Source organism: Vanessa atalanta, chromosome 27 (genome assembly GCF_905147765.1).
Source record: "Vanessa atalanta chromosome 27, ilVanAtal1.2, whole genome shotgun sequence".
NCBI lineage: Eukaryota > Metazoa > Arthropoda > Insecta > Lepidoptera > Nymphalidae > Vanessa > Vanessa atalanta.
Genome location: NC_061897.1, coordinates 5,693,351 through 5,709,761, shown reverse-complemented (window position 1 = coordinate 5,709,761; position 16,411 = coordinate 5,693,351). Strand labels below are relative to the sequence as shown.

General features: G+C 37.2%; 9 non-coding genes across 9 annotated transcripts; 4 read left to right on the top strand and 5 right to left on the bottom strand.

Annotated features, from left to right (window-relative positions):
• Positions 1-3,959: 3,959 nt before the first annotated feature.
• Positions 3,960-4,078, top strand: LOC125074458. Its single transcript, XR_007120106.1, has one exon. It is a non-coding gene; the product is annotated as a 5S ribosomal RNA (ribosomal RNA).
• Positions 4,079-5,941: 1,863 nt separating this feature from the next.
• On the top strand, positions 5,942-6,060 carry LOC125074468. The gene has a single exon (XR_007120116.1). It is a non-coding gene; the product is annotated as a 5S ribosomal RNA (ribosomal RNA).
• An 882-nt stretch (positions 6,061-6,942) lies between these two features.
• Positions 6,943-7,104, bottom strand: LOC125074480. Its single transcript, XR_007120128.1, has one exon. It is a non-coding gene; the product is annotated as a U1 spliceosomal RNA (small nuclear RNA).
• A 2,403-nt stretch (positions 7,105-9,507) lies between these two features.
• On the top strand, positions 9,508-9,669 carry LOC125074478. Its single transcript, XR_007120125.1, has one exon. It is a non-coding gene; the product is annotated as a U1 spliceosomal RNA (small nuclear RNA).
• Positions 9,670-10,455: 786 nt separating this feature from the next.
• LOC125074457 lies at positions 10,456-10,574 on the bottom strand. Its single transcript, XR_007120105.1, has one exon. It is a non-coding gene; the product is annotated as a 5S ribosomal RNA (ribosomal RNA).
• Positions 10,575-12,423: 1,849 nt separating this feature from the next.
• LOC125074470 lies at positions 12,424-12,542 on the top strand. The gene has a single exon (XR_007120118.1). It is a non-coding gene; the product is annotated as a 5S ribosomal RNA (ribosomal RNA).
• A 394-nt stretch (positions 12,543-12,936) lies between these two features.
• LOC125074474 lies at positions 12,937-13,098 on the bottom strand. Its single transcript, XR_007120121.1, has one exon. It is a non-coding gene; the product is annotated as a U1 spliceosomal RNA (small nuclear RNA).
• Positions 13,099-13,955: 857 nt separating this feature from the next.
• LOC125074465 lies at positions 13,956-14,074 on the bottom strand. The gene has a single exon (XR_007120113.1). It is a non-coding gene; the product is annotated as a 5S ribosomal RNA (ribosomal RNA).
• A 1,701-nt stretch (positions 14,075-15,775) lies between these two features.
• On the bottom strand, positions 15,776-15,894 carry LOC125074493. The gene has a single exon (XR_007120140.1). It is a non-coding gene; the product is annotated as a 5S ribosomal RNA (ribosomal RNA).
• Between the last annotated feature and the right edge of the window lie 517 nt (positions 15,895-16,411).

Below are 16,411 nucleotides of genomic sequence, written 5' to 3'. Positions count from 1 at the left end.
TTACAAGAGTGTTTTCATATCTTCAATCTTCGTATTATTACGATGTATATAACATTTGTTGATCTATTTGCGTTTTGTGAACTAATACAATGAGGTCAGTTTTTGTATAAGGAATTTGAGTTGTGATATTCTGCCCCCTTGTAGATTAAGCCGAGATGGCCCAGTGGTTAGAACGCGTGCATCTTAACCGATGATTACGGGTTCAAACCCAGGCAGGCACCACTGAATTTTCATGTGCTTAATTTGTGTTTATAATTCATCTCGTGCTCGGCGGTGAAGGAAAACATCGTGAGGAAACCTGCATGCGTCTAATATCAACGAAATTCTACCACATGTGTAATCCACCAAGCCGCATTGGAGCAGCGTGGTGGAATATGCCGGAGAAGGTTTGCTTCTCCTCAAAGAGATAGGAGGCCTTAGCCCAGCAGTGGGAAATTTACAGGCTGCTAATGTAAAAAATTTAATTGTAGATTTAGAACAAGGATGTAGAAGGACTATTTTTTGTCACTCTAGAATAGGTTGTATATTAATGATATTTAATTGTTTATTTATTGTGACAGAGGGCATGTGTGCAACCATGTTATGCTACAGAATTAAAATGACCCCAATACAATTTGTTAGCCAAGTCACGAGTCAAGTCAATTCCAAAAGTCTAATTTATTTATTTATGTATCATAAAAACATTTAATGACACAAAAATGTTATCTTACGAGAGATCTCTATCAGAAACCTGAGAGAATTTGGAAATTATATAACTATATATAACATGAGAAACTCAAAATGTAGGTACATTGTCAACAGTACCTAGTCTTCATTTTGTTTTTTATTTATTAAGTAATCCAACAAAGACAACAGAATAAACTGACAATAAATTGAGAGTGCTTTCAATTATATGAAATCACAGCATAGAAATATATTTTTTTGTAATATCGGTAGGACTGGCATAAAGATTTTATTGTTAATGGTCAATTGGTCACCATCGCCCATAGATAATGGCGCTGTAAGAAATATTAACCATTCCTTCCATCGCACATCCATCCACACCATCCTTGGGAACTAAGACGTTATATCCTTTCAGCCATTAATTACCTACCTACCTACCTCACCGAATTACAGTCGCTGCTACAGGGGATAGAATATGTAATGAGCGAATGGTACCGTAGGTACTATCTACACAGGCTTACGTAAAGCCACTTACATAAATTAGTATAGGCCTGAAAATAATAAATATAATTCGTTCCAAAATATCCCCCTAGAATACCTAATAGACTACATAAGAATAGAATACATTTTTACATTACATTAGCAGCCCGGAAATGTCCCACTGCTGGGATAAAGGCCTCCTCTCCCTTTGAGGAGAAGGTTTGGAGCATAATTCACCACGCTGCTCCAATGCGGGTTGGCGGAATACACATGTGGCTGAATTTCGTTGAAATTAGACGCATGCAGGTTTCCTCACGATGTTTTCCTTCACCGCCGAGCACGAGATGAATTATAAACACAAATTAAACACATGAAATTTCAGTGGTGCCTGCCTGATTTTGAACCCGAAATCATCGGCTAAGATGCACGCGTTCTAACCACTGGGCCATCTCGGCTAAGAATAGAATACATAATAGACTAGAATTACCTGTGTCTGGGGGGTAATTTTTCTTTAAAAACATTCCACATTATTTCAAAATATTTTACAGCTAGCAACATTTTAACTATTAGATTAAAACATAATTTAAGAGAATTAACCACCTACTAAAACTTAATGCCACTTCTATGCTTTTGTTTGTTCTAAGGCATCACAATTACAAGTAAATCAATTTGATTGAATATCGTACCCTATAATGAATAAAACCAAAATAAACTTTATTCGAGACGTTAACAAGCAGTTTTGAATCGCCAATCAAACTCCAATTCGGAATTTATGTTCGCCATCAAAAAACAATTCTGTAGTTACTCTTCAATAATTTACCAGTCATTAAATTAATTAAAACTGTATTAATACAGTAAATAAAAGTCTTTATCGTTAAAAAATTGCCATTTAATTTATGTCAGAATAATAAAAGACATTTTGGTTATTTTTATTTAAAATTATTAGTAATGTTCTCCGTGCGTTTGGTGTACGTTATTTTAATTAAATACTGATCACTTAAACTCGGACAGAATTCTGCAATAACACGCAGGTATATCGCGCTTAAAACGTGATGTCGCAGAAGGAAGCCGCGGAGCGGGAGCGGGAAGAGGATGCCGCTGCAGACCCGCTCCGCCGAAGACGACCGGGGAGGAGGAAGAAGCGTTACGCGCACCTTCTCCCCCCGCCTCAATAGGCGTCGCAGGGATTAAGGGGGTTTCAGTACCCTGAGAACCCCCTCTAGCTGTTGGAGGCCCGCACAGGCGGGCCGACCGTCAGGGTGTCACGGTAGCATGCGTAAGCGATCCCATGGCGCCCGCCGAAAGACGAAGAGGGTACCGCTGGTTTTTTAGTGGGTAAACCCGGCGTACCTGGGCGCACTCGGTGGCCAGGGCTCCGAGGAGTCCCACACACCCCCCCACTTACCATCACGTGGGGGAAGCGCGTAAAGCGTTTTTCAGCGAGAAAAAAAGGTGTGTCGCGCTTAAATAACAACTGTTTAAAAACCTATCGCCGTTATAAATAATATTGCTCACGGAGAGCTATCGATAGTACTATCGATATCCTGAATAATTTTCGAAATCAATTATCGATATCTATCGATAGTTCTGCAACACAGAATCGGATATTCCGAAATAATTTCGTATCCGGTAACTATATCTGAAACCGGTAAAATATTCAGATACAAAATTACGAATCCATCACATTCCTGCTTTGCACTCTCTCGGTGAATGATAGCTGTAATCTCATGAGTCAGTGTTCATTCATTTCTACCGCATCCGTGAGATCGAAAACAGTAAACGTTCAATGGCATTTGACATTTCTAAAACATTTCTTTTTGTCATTGAATATATGTATGTAGCATTAGCAGCCCGTAAATGTCCCACTGCTGGGATAAAGGCCTCCTCTCCCTTTGAGGAGAAGGTTTTGGAGCATATTCCACCACGCTGCTCGAATGCGGGTTGGCGGAATACACATGTGGCAGAATTTCGTTGAAATTAGACACATGCAGGTTTCCTCACGATGTTTTCCTTCACCGCCGAGCACGAGATGAATTATAAACACAAATTAAGCACATGAAATTTCAGCGGTGCCTGCCTGGGTTTGAAATCATCGGTTAAGATGCACGCGTTCTAACCACTGGGCCATCTCGGCTATATTTCTGCCTCTGAATATATGTAAATCAACACAAATTGACAAAAAAAACGCTGAGTTTCTTTCGCCGGTTTTTCTCAGGTCAGTGTATTTTCTTTTCCGGACAAGTTAATTTAATTTGACAATCAATAAGTTTGATGCATCTATATTTAATCAAGGAATTTGATTTGATTTGATTTAGAGCCCTGTGTAGCCCACACTGCCTAATGGACAAGGTTGGTGATGCATTTGTGATATGAGGAATGATTTACATTAACAATCCACCTAACTACTCCTACATGACGTTGTTTATGTCATATAGGAATAGGGAGTCCGGCAAATGGGCCATCTTTTGGTTGGTGGCCACCACTGCCCAAAGACATTGATACTGTAGGAAAAATTAATCCAACCAATGCGCCACCAACCTTGGCAACTAAGATGCCATGTCTCTTGTAGTAACACTGGCTACCCGCCCTACAAACTGTAACACAATAATACTGTCTTTACTTTATCATCTCCTCACTATCTTTTCTTGGCTTAAGATAATAAAATTTTGTTTAATTTAAGTTCATATAATTTTCACATTATATAAGACATGTCCAATTATATGATAATGTGTTAATTATATTGACAATAAAATCCTCGTCAACAGTAGGAGTGATAAAATAAAATATTTATGTTTGTCTTTTATGTTTGTCTTATCGCCAACGTCCATACCATGTTGAATACACCGGTTCTCGTCCGATCACCGAAGTTAAGCAACATCGGGCGCGTTCAGTACTTGGATGGGTGACCGCCTGGGAACACCGCGTGTCGTTGGCCTTTTTGCATTTATTTTCTGAAACTGTTTTGTGACATTTCTAAAATGATTGTTATTTTAGCATGTTTGATAAAGATGCTTTGACATTGACAAAGTATAAATTATTCAAATAAGTAACTTTGAATCATCATGTTACAGGTTGAAACGTATCACTGTAAATTGTAAATACCTGAAAATAAACATTAGTCGACAGAGACGGCTCTAGCCCTTGTGGCGCCCGTGAGCAACCAGTACCCTGGCGGCCTCTGGTAGGAGCGAGGTCAAAATGGAATACTTACAGTTACATTTTCAAACGGAAATACCGATGCAAATTTAAAAGATGTCGTGAAGCAAAAAGTGTTTTTACGAAAGAAGGGTACAGCAATTAAAAATCACAACAACGTAGTTCTTTTAAAAATATTTAATTAAAAACTATTATATATTACACACACACATATGTTTAATACATAAAAGTTACTTTTCGTGCTTTTCTATTAGCGAAATCTTTAACAATGTCACTGACCTCAATTTTGATTTCTCGTTCAATACTTATTAACGATTAATTTGTTAATCTACTTTGAGACAATGTGGATCTAAGATAATTTTTAATTATTTCTAGTGTAGAAAATGACCTTTCGCTGTGTACCGTGACTGGAGGTGTCAGGTATATCCTCAGTGCTTTGGACAATTTTCGAAATACTGAAATTAATTTATTCGTAAACAAGTAATTTAAAATATCCACCGGCGTAGTTGTATCATCCATTAACATCGGTAATAAATCGATTTCAATAAAGAACTCGAACTTTTTCACATCTGAAGAGCCAGCATGGCAAAGATGATTTTCTTAATTAGAACAATCTTTGGGTACAATTCTCGGACCTTTTCCAGTCCTCATATACAGATCTTGCTCTTATTTTGTAGGAAACAAATATGATATGGTATTAAGCTGATGGTACCTCCTTAGTTTTTTAAGCAAGGCTCTCAAAAATTAGATCATTTATCGATGTTGGTACGGCTCGTTTAGTACATGTCAATCACTTTAACAGTATAATGTCTTACGGTATTATGTTTTGGAGTAACGCAGCAGCTATCCATACGATATTTGTGTTGCGGAAATGAGCTATTCGCGCAATCATATAACCTCGGAGCTAAACAAACACAAACATGTTACACCTGTTACTCGACTATATTGAGTCATTAACTCTTTTGTGGGGTGATGGTAAATGTATACGTAATTACAACAGGATCCCAAAAAGTTCAAAATCTTTCTGGTCGTACATTTTGATTTTTTTGTTAAAGGTAATCCAATTATTGAGTACATGGTTGATAGCTCAGCAGGGCAGTTGCCTACAATGCCTGAGGGTGATGCATCGGTGATATGAGGAATGATGAATATTTCTGAAAATTTGACTACCAAGTCCTATATGCCATTGTTTACGATACAATTTAGGTAGGCGGGCTGCCAATTGGGCTACCTTTTGGTAAATGGTCACCACTGCTCATATATATTGACACGTTAAAAAATATTTATTATTCATTAAATCACCAATGCACCACCGACCATCTGTACTAAGATTCTGTGTCTCTCGTGCCCGTATTTATCCAATATAAATTAACTTAATTTCAACCTGTAACATAACAATACTAAGAATTGCAGCGAATACATTATGGTGGGTGGGTGGTAATTGGTGCGTATTTTACCATCACACGCGTGTCAATATATTTTCTGTAGGCTTAAGGGCAAAATTATATACATTACTTAATTTCGTATCGAAGCATATCCAATTATATGATAATGTGTTCATTTATATTGACAATAAAACCCTCGTCAACAGTAGGAGTGATAAAATAAAATATTTATGTTTGTCTTTTAAGTTTGAATTGTCGCCAACGTCCATACCATGTTGAATACACCGGTTCTCGTCCGATCACCGAAATTAAGCAACATCGGGCGCGTTCAGTACTTGGATGGGTGACCGCCTGGGAACACCGCGTGTCGTTGGCCCTTTTTGTTTTTCATTTTCTCTATTTTGTGCATAACTAAACTCAATTTTTTTAATTCGATAGTTTGTATTATAGTCTACAGTAATCAATTATTCATTTCACAACTGTTCATTTACCCACCATTGGCGCCATCAACTTACGAACCGTGATGTTAAGGTTATCAATCAAATATGATATCTATGTTACCATCACACCGTCCGCTATGTAGAGGCACTAACGTAAAACTCGGCAGTTAATCTACTTCGCCTTTCTTTCACCAGGGATGTTAAGGGCCTCCGTAACCGTAACCGAAACAGATAAAAAAAGTAAGTAATAATTTTTGTTTTTAGCATAATGAGATTAACCAATTGTATTTTAAGGTTATTAGTTTTTTTGCGATTATACCTAAATAATGGACTGCAAATAACGTCAAATTTATATCGTGTATTTTATTATTAAATTATTTTATATTAAAATTTCTTAATAATCTAATATCCGTAACGGAGACTATCCGAAGCCATCGGATAGTCCAAAATAACTTCGTATCCGGTAACTATTAGTATTATTTATTTATATTATTATTTTAGTATCATTTCATTGTCTTGTGTTTAGTCCTAAGATTTCTGTATTTTATGTTTGTGGTGTACAATAAAATATATTAACAGAAACTATATCTGAACCCGATAAAATATTATTCATATATCCGTATGCATATTCAGATCCGAAATTTCGTATCCATAATATCCCTGCATTTTACTGTCTCGTGTAATTAAGGTCTAATGTTTCTAACGCAACCGATTTCATTGAATGCTGGCAGTTATTTCATGAGTGTCAGTGATCAATTATTTCTATCGCATCTATTTGTATAGTGGATTTTATAGGACTTATATATAGTTTTTTTTAAGGGGGACGGCGCGTACGCAGTCCCCACTACCAAAAATTACGCGTCCGAGTTATCCGCATTAGGGATAATCGCAGAGGTCAACCCATCCGCAGTGCAATGGATAGGCCTCGCTCTGGGGGAACCGCCTTCATGATCACGGTGTCCCCTACGCCAGGTAAGTATGCGTTGCTCCTCGTCGGCCTCCCTTATATATCCACGGACAGCGAACTTCGTAAGCGCGATCTAATGTACTACTAGCGACATCTATTGTATCAATTTAGCAAGCGTAACACACTCACTCTTACTTAAATTTGCGCCGAAAGGCGCTAGTGTAGTGATAGGTCTTAAAAAATGTCAAATGTCATTAAACGTTGAAGACGAGTTTTCTCTTACGGAAACCTACGTCCTTTTTTTTAATGAAACGGTGACACTGAGACAATATTTGATTTTTTTGATTATTTATTAACAATTATTTAAAATAAAATCAAATTTGTAGATCAAGTCGCATTAACAAATACATACACCGTATTCGCTGATACTGCTGCTGTTGTTACCAACTGAAAGTCTCTAGAAACCAAATAGGTTTACATATTTTGCAAAAGGAGCGTAGTGTTACATAAGAATCGCCAAATAACCACGCCCATTAGCAGAGGCGACTCTAGCCCTTGTGGCGCTGGTGTGCAACCAGTACCCTGACGCCCCCTAGTAGAAGCGGGGTCAAAATTGAATAATAGTGCAATTTCATAAGATTTCAGGAAGTAAAAAGTGTTTTTTAGGAAGGAAGGGGTTATAACAATAAAAAATCACAACTTTGTAGTTCTTTTAAAATATTGAATTAAAAACTATTATACATCACAGGACGCTCGCACACACAAATATATATATACACACACACTAAAAATCTATTTAGAAAAAAGTTACTTATCGTGCTTTTGCATTAGCGAAATCTTTAACAATGCGGAACAAGCGGAATTCAGACTTATTTTTTCATTATCAATCATTTTCACCGCTTGTGACAAACCGATTGAATTTTGAGGTGCCTTGCTAACTATATTTATCTTCTTTAAAATTTCAAACCATATAAGCAGAGAGCAGATGAATTTAAACGACTTAATTTTTGCCAGTGATGAATTTGCCATATTACTTGACTCCGCATCTTTGCTTCGACATCAAACAAGGCATCATACACTTTTCCCATTACAAAACGTAGAGCTTTTACTGTTTCGACCCTGCCACCCCATCAAGTATTTCAGAGTGGTTTTAGACTTAAAGCTAGCACTTCTTTAGCAAGTATGTACCAACGTGCTGTTTTCTTGTACAATTGAAAAGAAATTTACAATTTCCAATGAACTTTTAGCATCGCCATTCACTACCCAATTTAGGCTGTGTGCCGCACAAGGTACATAAAATGCGCACCGTTTTAAATCTAAAATTCGTTTTAGTATACCTATATTTTTCCCTTTCATATTTGCACCATTATCCTAACCTTGACCACGCATATCTTGTATGTCGATTTCGTTTGAGATTAAAAAATCTAACAAAAATTTCTTTAAGCACAGGCCAGTAGTGTCTGTAAAAGGAAGAAAATCCAGAAAGTGTTATTTTACTTCAACCTTGTTGTTGCTTGCGTTTAAACGTACCGTACGACAACCGATATTTGTTCTTCGTGTGCAATATCTGGAGTGCAATCTAAAATATTTGGATTCAATTCCCAAGTAACAGCATTTTTATTCTTTCTCCTAATCGTAGTATTATTTCTTTCTGAATATTAGGGCCAAGGTAGTGAGTTAGGCGTGACTCGGATTTTTGAATAAAGGCAATGTTTCCGCAAGCACACTATTAAAATTAGAGGTATATTCAATCAGCTTTAAAAAGTTACCATTATCAGAATCGTAATTTTTTTCAGATCTTCCCCCGAAAGGCAAGACATTGCCTAGCTCAAAAATGAATTTTGTTAATTATTCGTTCGAGTACTGCAACCCAACGTTTTTTTTTAGTTCAATTTCATTTTGGTGAAAGAAATCTACTGACTTTTCTATTAAAATAACAGTTTTCAAAGTGATTTGTTTCTTAAGACATGATAGGCGCTCGGTCCCCATTCGATCCAGCGCCCGTGTGCACCGCCTACCCTGCACTATATGTAAAGCCGCCTCTGCCCGTTAGGAGAGATAGAACATTTTAATTGCACTTTAAATCGGTATCCGTATAAACTAGCCATTACACTTAAGGTGGATAATCTTATATGAATCTTCAGCCGAAAAAGAATTACAGAATTGTATGAAATAAGGGTTAAATAAATTGGGAGATGGTCCGCCTATAACTACATGAAAATGAACAGTGGTCGATGAAGCGAAGTGTGCTAAGAGAGACACGAAACAGAACATTTTTGATGTTCCTGAAAGCTCTAAAAATAAATACAAATTTTTAACCTCGGACGTACTCCATCTAGGGCTTGTTCCATCAAAGTTCACCCTTAGTGTAACGTTAACTGCAATGAGAAGATAGATGTCGCTAGTAGTACATTAGATCACGCTAACGATGTTCGTTGTTCGTTTATATATAAGGGCGGCCGACGAGGAGCAAAGCATACTTACCTGGCGTAGGGGACACCGTGATCATGAAGGCGGTTCCCCCAGAGCGAGGCCTATCCATTGCACTGCGGATGGGTTGACCTCTGCGATTATCCCTAATGCGGATAACTCGGACGCGTAATTTTTGGTAGTGGGGACTGCGTACGCGCCGTCCCCCTTAAAAAAAACTATATATAAGTCCTATACAATCCACTATACAACCAGATGCGATAGAAATAATTGATCACTGACACTCATGAAATAACTGCCAGCATTCAATGAAATCGGTTGCGTTAGAAACATTAGACCTTAATTACACGAGACAATAAAATGCAGGGATATTATGGATACGAAATTTCGGATCTGAATATGCATACGGATATATGAATATTATTTTACCGGGTTCAGATATAGTTTCTGTTAATATATTTTATTGTACACCACAAACATAAAATACAGAAATCTTAGGACTAAACACAAGACAATGAAATGATACTAAAATAATAATATAAAGAAATAATACCAATAGTTACCGGATACGAAGTTATTTCGGACTATCCGATGGTTTCGGATAGTTTCGGTTACGGATATTAGATTATTTAGAAATTTTAATATAAAATAATTTAATAATTAAATACAAGATATAAATTTGACTTTATTTGCAGTCTATTATTTAGGTATAATCGCAAAAAAAAACTAATAACTTTAAAATACAATTGGTTAATCTCTTTATGTAAAACATTATGCAAACAATTAATTTTTTATTGTTAAATACTTTTTTTATGCGATGGTAACACAGAGGTGATATGTGACTGGTAACCTTAACATCACGGTTTGGCGCCATAGTGGGTAAATGAACAGTTGTGAAATGAATAATTGATTACTGTAGACTATAATACAATCTATCGTAATAAAAAAATGAGTTAAGCTATTCATAAAATAGAGAAAATGAAAAACAAAAAAGGGCCAACGACACGCGGTGTTCCCAGGCGGTCACCCATCCAAGTACTGAACGCGCCCGATGTTGCTTAACTTCGGTGATCGGACGAGAACCGGTGTATTCAACATGGTATGGACGTTGGCGACAACTCAAACATAAAAGACAAACATAAATATTTTATTTTATCACTCCTACTGTTGACGAGGGTTTTATTGTCGATATAATTAACACATTATCATATAATTGGAGATGTCTTATATAATATGAAAATTATATGAACTTAAATTAAACACAATATTATTCTCTTAAGCCTAAAGAAAAGATAGTGAGGAGATGACAGTAAAGAGTAACGACAGTATTATTGTGTTACAGTCTATAGGGCGGGTAAGCCAGTGTTACTACAGTCACAAGAGACATAGCATCTTGGTTGCCAAGGTTGGTGGCGCATTGGTTTGATTAATATCACCACTTACCAAAAGATGGCCCATTTGCCGGACTCCCTATTCCTATATGACATAAACAACGTCATGTAGGCGTAGCTAGGTGGATTGTTAATGTAAATCATTCCTCATATCACAAATGCATCACCAACCTTGTCCATTAGGCAGTGTGGGCTACACAGGGCTCTAAATCAAATCAAATCAAATTATCTTATTAAATATAGATGCATCTAATTTATCTATTGTCAAATTAAATTAACTTGTCCGGAAAAGAATATACACTGACCTGAGAAGAGCCGACTAAAGAAACTCAGCGGTTTCTTTTGTCAATATGTGATTATTTACATATATGTATTCAATTTTTATTATATTTGAAGAAATAGCCCGGAAAATGTTTTATACCCAAAGTGCTATATATGCTATCAACCATGAACTCATTCAAGACATAATACTGTGAACTAATAACTAATATTTACTAAGCGAGCCGCATAAACACCAGTAAATAATCTAATTTTTTGACCGCAAATGGGAGCTTTGTTTAAAAACTAAGCATCAGCAAACAATACTACATCATATTTGTTTCCAACGAAAAAAGGGCAATTTCTGTATATGAGATAATAGAAAATGCTCTGGGATTGAACCTCGAGGGGCCCCATACCAACTCAGACCCTAGAAGACCTTTTCCCTTTAACGTCAACCCCCTGAATTCTACTGTAACGATAAGAAGTCCAAAACGATGGAACGAATATTCTCTAATTCAATAATCATAAACTTTTCTGCCCATAGTTTCACGTTGAACACAATCAGAGATTTTGGGTAAGTCATAGAAGATCCCAAAGACCTTCTGTGACTGCTCCCGGGCTTCATAGATATTTTTATTTCTTTTTCGCTTGTATTAGCAATCAGTCCTAAAACTATGAGAAAATCTGTTCCGTGATGCTGTCATGCGGAGCGGCTTCCCATTGGAGGCTCCACTCATCTGTTGCTCAGAGCTACTGCCCGTCATATAGCTCCAGGATATGATGACGTTTCGGTCGTCTCACTTATTGATCCATGGTGAGTTCGTTAGGGTGACTGATTAACCGCTCTTAAAATAAGATATAATTAGCTTCAATGCCTGCGTTGATTGTTGAGCGATCTCTTGTAAATTCAAATTATTTTCTATGAAGCAGATTGTCTCTTAAAGGACGCAAATAATTGATCTAAAACATTTTTTTAAATATATTTTCTGGGGGTAGGTAGTACTGAGATTGGCCTATAGTTGTTGGAGTCTGAAGTACCGCCAGATTTAAATATTGGAATGACTATTCCATGTTTCATCATGAATATTTTGCAGATATTCACAATATTTGATGTATCGTCGACAGTTTTTGCAGCGTACGCCAAATAATGACATTTATACGCTAATTTTGGATACCATGTGAATTTATTAAAGTATAAAATATAGCTCATGTCACTCTGGAATAATGTAGAGTTCCATAGCAGAAGTTTTTTCTTCGAGGATGATAAAATAATAATGTGTTTTGTGTTTGCCTATTTTGGGAAAGACATCGCCAACGTCCAAACCATGTTGAATACACCGGTTCTCGTCCGATCACCGAAGTTAAGCTACATCGGGCGCGTTCAGTACTTGGATGGGTGACCGCCTGGGAACACCGCGTGTCGTTGGCCTTTTTGCTTCTCATTCTCTCTATTTTGTGAATCACTACTACTACAGGAATAAAATAAATCGGTATATGCACGCTATTAATTGTTGCCGGACAAAAAAGTACTGAATTCGAGCTGTATCGTACTAAACGTCATGTTACATGTTAGGTTACCACTTAAATATCACCTCTGTGCTACCATCGCACCGTCGGCTATATAGATTGTTCGAAAGGCACCAATGTACAACTCGGCAGTCAATCTACTTTACTTTTCACTGTCTCGTCAGTCTCATCTGTTCTGAAGCAACCGATTTCAATGAATGCTTGTACTAGTCTCAAGAATATCAAATCATTTCCATAGTCTATGGAAATAAGACACATAGCGGATTTTGTAGGACATATATATAGTTTTATATAAAGGGGGACGGCGCGTACGCAGTCCCCACTACCAAAAATTACGCGTCCGAGTTATCCGCATTAGGGATAATCGCAGAGGTCAACCCATCCGCAGTGCAATGGATAGGCCTCACTCTGGGGGAACCGCCTTCATGATCACGGTGTCCCCTACGCCAGGTAAGTATGCGTTACTTCTCGTCGGCCGCCCTTATATATCCACGGACAACGAACATCGTTAGCGCGATCTAATGTACTACTAGCGACATCTCTCGCCTCAATTTCGTAAGCGATAAACAGAGGGTGAAATTTGAAGGACAACACTGTCGATAGAGTACGTCCACGGTTAAAAAAATATCATTCATATTTGGAGCTTTCATGAACATAAAAAACTTTGTGTTGTATCTCTCATTTCATCGACCACCAGAGACGGCTTTACCTACGTGCAGAGTGGGCAGCGCACACGGGCGCCGGGACTAAGGGGGCGCCGAGCGCCCTCTAACCACCTATCATGTCTTAAGAATCACATTGAAAACTGTATTTTAAAAAGAAAAGTCAATAGATTTCTTGCACCAAAATGAAATTGAACTGAATAAAAACCTTGGGTTTCCGTACGAATAATTAACATAATTCATTTTTTAGTTAGGCCATGTCTGACTTTTCGGGGGAAGATCTGAAAAAAATGATGAAATTTGATAGAACGCACTCTCGGTAGAGTACTTCTAAGGTCAAAATTAGCATTCATTTTTGGAGCCTTCGTGATCATTAAACATTTTGTGTTGTGTCTCTCTCAGCATACTTCACTTCATAGGCCACTGTTTACTTTAATGTAGTTACAGTCGTTAATCGTACTTGTTGTCCAGCAGAATCTACATTCCAAGGAGGTGGTAGCCTTACAGACAATTTCAACCTTAAAGTATCATTAATTCAAAGGCATTTACTTGAATAAATTATACTTTGATCTTAATCGAAGATGCTAAAATAAGCAACATTTTAGAAAAAACAAAATCCTGTGATTTACACAACAGAATTGAAAAGCAAAAAGTGCCAACGACACGCGGTGTTCCCAGGCGGTCACCCATCCAAGTACTGAACGCGCCCGATGTTGCTTAACTTCGGTGATCGGACGAGAACCGGTGTATTCAACATGGTATGGACGTTGGCGAAAGTTTTCCCTAAAAACAAGAACATAAAACATTTTTATACAAATTTGCTACAACTTTTAAACAAATTAAACATAATTTCAATGGAGCTCCCCTCAAGAAACAATAGCAGCCCCCAAGAGAAGTAAATTAGGGACTAAAATGCATCGTTGATCGCTATATGTAAGGCTGCAGATCCCGAGTCCTTTATTCAAACTGCAGGTCAAGCCGAAAAAAATTATAAGGTTTTTTTGTCGAATAATTCTCCTGAAAGTTGAATGTGTGTAAGTACATTCCCGTGCCTCGGAAAGAACGTCACTTAGTTGGCCTGCGAATGATTTTTATCCAGGCGTGTCGGATATATCCAAAGAGCTAAATAATAAACTTTTAATTAACTTGCAAAGATATCCACAGATTGAGCATCTAGTGCTAACGGGCAAAGAGTACCACAGACGTAGTGCTCGGTTTAAAAAAGGATTTTGTATTACAGGTAGACAAGTGTAAATATATTGTTCGGAATTGGATATCATAGTTTGCCTTAAATGTCTTGTGGATGATGTAATGAAAGCCAATTGAGTATAGATATACGCATTGTAATATAATTCACAATATTTAATTGTTACGATGATATTACAGTGCGATGTTAGAATGGCGACTGGCGACATGACATATAATAATGTATTAATTGACAATATAGCATATCGAATATCGACTTGTTTCTAGGTGCCATTATGGACAGTGATTTTTGCTTACATTAACAAAAGATAATACGTAGGCACAATAGAATCAAAGAGGACGGTTATGTGAGCCATTCATGAATTCAATTCGTTGTTTTAAACAGGGGGGAGAATTCGGATTGAATGACGTATACCACGACCCAACAACAATGACATCCAAATAAGTGCGTCTTCAAAATTATCCAACTATCTATATGTTATGCGAAAATGATCTTTACGCATACGTAATAGTTTTTAATTTAGATTGACTTTTTTTTTAATTTTCCATGCTTCATTTAAATTGTGTCGTACTATAAAGCACCAGTAGAGTCAATACTCTTAATTTGTTTGACTTGCCACTATAACATATACGTTATTTACGACTGCGATAGCACCGTACTCGCTTCTGACAAACAGGTGAGCCACTAGACACAACAGCCCTCATTCGAAATAACACAAAATATAAATATCAATTTTGCAAGAGAAACAAAACATCAGTAACAGCCTGTAAATTTCCCACTGCGGGGCTAACACCTCCCCTCCCTTGGAGGAGATGGTTCTCGGCAAGAGAAACATTATTTCGGACTAACCGATTGTTTCGGATAGTTTCGGTTACGGATATTAGATTATTAAGAATTTGTAAAAAAAATATACAAGATGTTTATATGACTTTATTTGTGGCCTATTATTTAATATCAGGTACAATCATTGAATAACAAAACTAACAGCTTTAAAGTACAATTGGCTACCCTCTTTATGTAAAATATTACGCAAAAAAAAAAAAAAATATTATACTATATATACTCGTATATTAAGTTGGTGCCTCTACATAGCGGACGGTGCGATGGCAAGACAGAGTTGATATTTGATTGGTAACCTTAACATCACCCGCCCATAGTGGGTAAATGAACAGTTGTGAAATGAATAATTGATTACTGTATACAAACTATCGTAATAAAAAAAATGAGTTTAGTTATTCACAAAATAGAGGAAATGAAAAACAAAAAGGCCAACGACACGCGGTGTTCCCAGGCGGTCACCCATCCAAGTACTGAACGCGCCCGATGTTGCTTAACTTCGGTGATCGGACGAGAACCGGTGTATTCAACATGGTATGGACGTTGGCGACAACTCAAACTTAAAAGATAAACGTAAATATTTTATTTTATCACTCCTACTGTTGCACATTAGCATTACATTAGCAGCCCGTAAATGTCCCACTGCTGGGATAAAGGCCTCCCTCCCTTTGAGGAGAAGGTTTGGAGCATATTCCACCACGCTGCTCCAATACGGGTTGGCGGAATACACATGTGGCAGAATTTCGTTGAAATTAGACACATGCAGGTTTCCTCACGATGTTTACCTTCACCGCCGAGCACGAGATGAATTATAAACACAAATTAAGCACATGAAATTTGAGTGGTGCCTGCCTGGGTTTGAACCCGAAATCATCGGTTAAGATGCACGCGTTCTAACCACTGGGCCATCTCGGCTCTCAATTCTATTCTCAATCCTACTGTTGACGAGGGTTTTATTGTCAATATAATTAACACATTATCATATAATTGGACATGTCTTATATAATATGAAAATTATATGAAGTTAAATTAAAAACAATTTTATTCTCTTAAGCCTAAAGAAAA